This window comes from Magnolia sinica, chromosome 12, assembly GCF_029962835.1.
Source record: "Magnolia sinica isolate HGM2019 chromosome 12, MsV1, whole genome shotgun sequence".
In the NCBI taxonomy this organism is placed as follows: Eukaryota; Viridiplantae; Streptophyta; class Magnoliopsida; order Magnoliales; family Magnoliaceae; genus Magnolia; species Magnolia sinica.
In genome coordinates, this window is record NC_080584.1 from 47408210 (window position 1) to 47413182 (window position 4973).

Genomic DNA, 4973 nt, shown 5'->3' on the forward strand with positions numbered 1-4973 from the left:
TTTTTCAGAAATTTCTCTCCTTTGACACTTGGATTTCTTGAATTTTTGATACTTGAAATCTGCAATATTATCTTCTAAATATCAAATTCTTCATCACCTCGAGCATGATCTCTTTTTGAGTTTTAAGTCATTCATTTAAGCATGTATTCATCCTTAGATGCAAAATCACCTCATATGTAGAAAACATATCTAATTAGATCAATTAATTACTTAAATGCAACCGAAACCAATGCAATTGAGGAGATAAATATGTAATCTTTAAGTTTTATTAGTCACCTATCTAAGGTGTTATGGTCTCCTAATTGTCTAGGGAGGGAACTATTGATGGTGTCACGCTCCAAACTTGAAAACCGGGCTCACAAAATTTTTGATTGCCAAATCTGGCGCCGACAACCTCCGTAGTACCCCGCTTTCGACTCCCAGTGTCTATACGCAAGGTTTCCGATCCTGGGATCCTACGAGGAGGATTTTCAACATGAATTTGGTTCGTAATAAGCATAACCAAGCATAACCCATAAACAACAATCGACAACTCTATCACATTTCCACTATGATAAAAAATTTATAAGTACAATGTGGAAAGGGAAATACAAAGATATACAAAAGCTTCAAGATGATCTATTATGCGCTCATGCCTCAGCGCAGTTGTGGTCCAACGTCACCTGCACAAAACGGTCATGCATAAGCTTACGGAAAGCTTAGAGAGTGATAAAAGTGTGTGCGCAATGTAGTGATACAATTATGCAATATTAGAGTAATGCGGAATATGCTGATGAATTCATGAATACTATTGGCCGTACCAAGGCTATGCAATGCAAGGCATGAATGATGTCGGTCATACCAAGTGTATGCGGTGCGAGATGCAACTCAAGTATACCAATAATCATCTAAGTCCACATATCAATACAGCTCAACTCTGGAATATCATCGTGGTCTAGTACACTCCAAACCATTGCCGTCCCATCGCACATAACAAGGTGAGTGAAAGAGACCTCATTATTCGCCTGCTAATATCGAGCTCGGCTCATCGATAGCAAACCCATTCCCCGAGCTGGTCAAACTCAGTCTAGCTTTGCCCCTTCCTCTCGGGTGGGTAAGGCTGCACCCCCTTCCAACCGACCACGACACAGGAAAGTGTGGCCTTCTGGTAATTGGCACTTTGCACTCGGTGCTCATGCATCCACTCGGCCTAGACATTGGAGCAACCTCCTAGTACTATAAGGGTTTAGAGAATTTCACCCACGGACGTTTATAGTGCCCCATATAGAACAGACTTTTCGGTGTCTAATCCTACTAACCACGATATGCCTGTGGAGGCTACGACCCTGATGTCGCTAGGGCATATAGTAGTCATGTCACACAATGTAAGATACATGAATCACACTATCCAGTCATGTAGTAATCCTGTGCGTATCACGTACTCAAGTGGGCAACTCCCCTTATCAGGGAGTACCATAATAATCTGTGAAATGACATGCATTATGATCAATCACTCCTCACATCAAGCATATATATGATACGTATGGGCATGAATCATGGAGCTATACTACGCATATTATATGATGATGATGTACTCTCCCTTATATCAAGGTTGGGCCTAAGCGGCCTACCCACAAACCTAAGGATCTGGAAAGGGTTCCTTTACCCTACTATTGCATGGCCCGCTAAATGCCCTAGGGGGCCCAAATGAGTCCTAGATGGACTTCAAAATAAAAGAAATAATCCTACTAACAACCAATGGGGGCCCAACATCTTGGGATAGCCCAATGAGAATAGATGAATCATGTAAATGGGGCCCAATGACTAGGGTCAACCCACTTAGAGAATGATGAGAATGAGCCTAACAAGGCCTAAGGGAAGGTCACAATGAGGGCATTTAACCATCATTGCCCATCAACGTAGACATTTAACCAATATTGCTCCCAAGGAGTGGCTCACATAAGGGATTCAAACACAACGTAATGGGCCATACATACATCACATTGGGCCTCACTCATAGGCCTCATATATAAGATAAAGGCCACGACCTATGGGCCTCGAATACGTCACAATGGGCCTCACCCATGGGCCTCGAATACATCACAATGGCCTCGCCCATGGGCCTCGAATACATCACATCGAGTCGTATCACATGGGCCTTAAATTCACAACAGGTGAGCCTTGCACCTGGGCCATATACACATCAGATTGGGTGTAACGCCCTGAAAATCGGGGGTTGAGTAGAAACCCAACTCCCGAGTTCCAACACATCACTTATGCAACATATTTAATGATGGTTGTATGTTGTCTGTATTAGTGCATAAAACATGAATGAGTTAAGCTAAAATAGCAAAACATAATCTAGAGACAATTGTATTACGCAAGCGGAAGACTGAAATGAATATGTATAACTTTATAAACCAGTATAGGTCCCCAAAGTATATATGGGTTGCTAGGTCAATAATTACAAGTACTATTTCAAAATACAAATTTCCAAAAAAATGTGATAGTCCACAAGTATGACCCTGAAGCCCCGTCGATTAGAGCGGTCTATATAAACCCGCCTGAATATTGCATATATGAGAAAGCATCCTCATCGTCAGCGAAGTCCGTCTCTGCCTTATCAGTCAGGTCTCCATCTGCAACTAAGACAAAGTCTAGCTGGTGTTTAAAACATCATCCCGTAACATGGGAGTGAGTGATCAACTCAGTAGAACAATAAAGTAAAGGTTAACATGTTATCAATTCAGTCAAGCAGTAATGATAAAACAACACAATCAAACATCCCTAAGTACTTTGATTAATGCAAGAATGGTATGTATAAATGATGCATGCCCTCGCCTGCACTCCCTCTGCGATCTTCATCTAACGGTCGCGCATGTCAGTCACTTCCTTGTGCTCTCTACTCAACGCCAAACGGCACATGCAGTGCGGTGCATGAACATGATTACCAAGTTCTTATTAGTCCTATTCATATAGCAGAATTGGGAAGCTAAGGTACCACCCATATATCAGTTTCCAAACGATGATCTATTCTAGGGTCGTAGTCCTAGTAAATCACATACGATGTTACAGTTCTAGGTCGCTACCAAGGGCTCATCACCTTATCAGTGTAGGATGACAGCTCGAATATAGTATCCCATACTACCGTATTCTGGGTTTGGGGCGTGACACTGGACACTACGGGGAGGCTCGTTACCCTAGCGTAGGCCGATAGCTCAACCACGGTATCCCATACCACCATGCCCGGCTCATAAGTCTTAGCGGATCGAGGTACCAAGGTTAAAAGAGTTTTGACTGGTGAGTTTGGTACCTTAGATTCAAGCAGTAGCGTCCATACATGGTGAATATACATCTGGTCAATCGGGTTACTTGACGAGCTCGACCAGTACGAGCGTACATCAAATTGACTGACATGAAGTGCACGAGCACTCCGTGTGGCCTAACCACTGTCGACAACGAAGTACGGCTCAGACTCATCGAACACGTCCTGTGGGGCGAAAACAACCTCAACCACCAAATCAGGGCCTGTTACCGATTGCCTGGACTATATCGTAGTCCCAAACATATCCAATTCCAACAAGTATTCGTATGAAATAGTCAAAGCAGAAATAAACACATAATTGCAATCTTACAACCATTTGAGCATATTATGAAGTACAACATACACAGGATTTCACACATGCGCATTTCATAAGTAAAACAGACAATATAATATAAGTTGCATGGAGGAAATCATACACATAGTCAAGGTAGTTGAGAATCTTATCTCAACACTCATATAAAGTACCTGATGCCAAGTACTTGCTCATTTAGACATTTTTACGAACACTTAGACTACACCTTTTTAATATACACAACGTATGTTGGCCATAGCATATACTGGGGCAAATCCTTTCGCCAAGGAGTTGTTACATATACAACTAGTACAAACCAAGACAATTAATTATGTCAAATACACTTTCAAATTCCATACGTATACGATCCCTTCTACAAATACATGGAATACACTAAACTCCATATAATTCATATAGATCTGAAACGCAAAACAAACATCACATTTGGCATGTGAAATAGCACCCACATCAGTAATAAACATTAACCGACATTGAAAGCTTTGAAAACCATAACCTATATGTTTATAGTCAGCACCTTTCGCTGATAGACTCGTAACGAACTCAGTTTAAAAGCTAAGTCTTCGTCTACGACACCATAATAACCTACAACAGGGAATAGGTTAGCTAATTCATCTATTACACCAGTCAAAAACTCTAAAACAAGTTAGGGTTAGGTTTTCTTACCCAAGTACGGAGTCGAAATCACAGGAATAGCGATGTAGAAGCGGTAGTTAAGCCCGAGGAGCAATGAGATCGAATCCCATGAGGAATCTCCAACTCACTCTCTCACTTTCTCTCTCTTTCCTTTCCTTTTCCTCTACTCTCTTTCTTAGGGTTTTAGAATTCGTATGGAATATGAGAGAGAGAGAGAGTTTAAGGCCCTTATATAGGCCCAGAACTGATAGGAATGGCCCCAAGGCCATGGTATACTTAAGTTATATCCAAATACAGATGTTCTGGTCTAACGGAGCACTCCTGGAGCATCCCTTTCTACATGTAGTTGGACTTAAGCTCCCTGACATTAGATCTAGCTTAGCCTGAGTTTTCGTTCCGATCGAGTTTACAGATCAGCCGTGGCGGACCAGTTTCAGTTTAACAGTCACCAGCACTCGATCAGGGCCACATGTACACTGACATGTGTGGGACATTTCTCCTTATCTGAGGGTGTATTTGGATCTAAATTTGATGGTCTGAATCCCTATATTTGGCCCGTAAGCGACACCACTCAGTTTACTTAAATTCGAATTTTATTTCTAAATATATCATGTTTCTCACACACTTCGCTCCGGGCTCAAGTTGTGCGTTTCTAGACACTATTAGGACTTGATTTCCGAGGAGAATGTCAAGTCTAGTAATGTGGTCATAGCCGTATGGTTT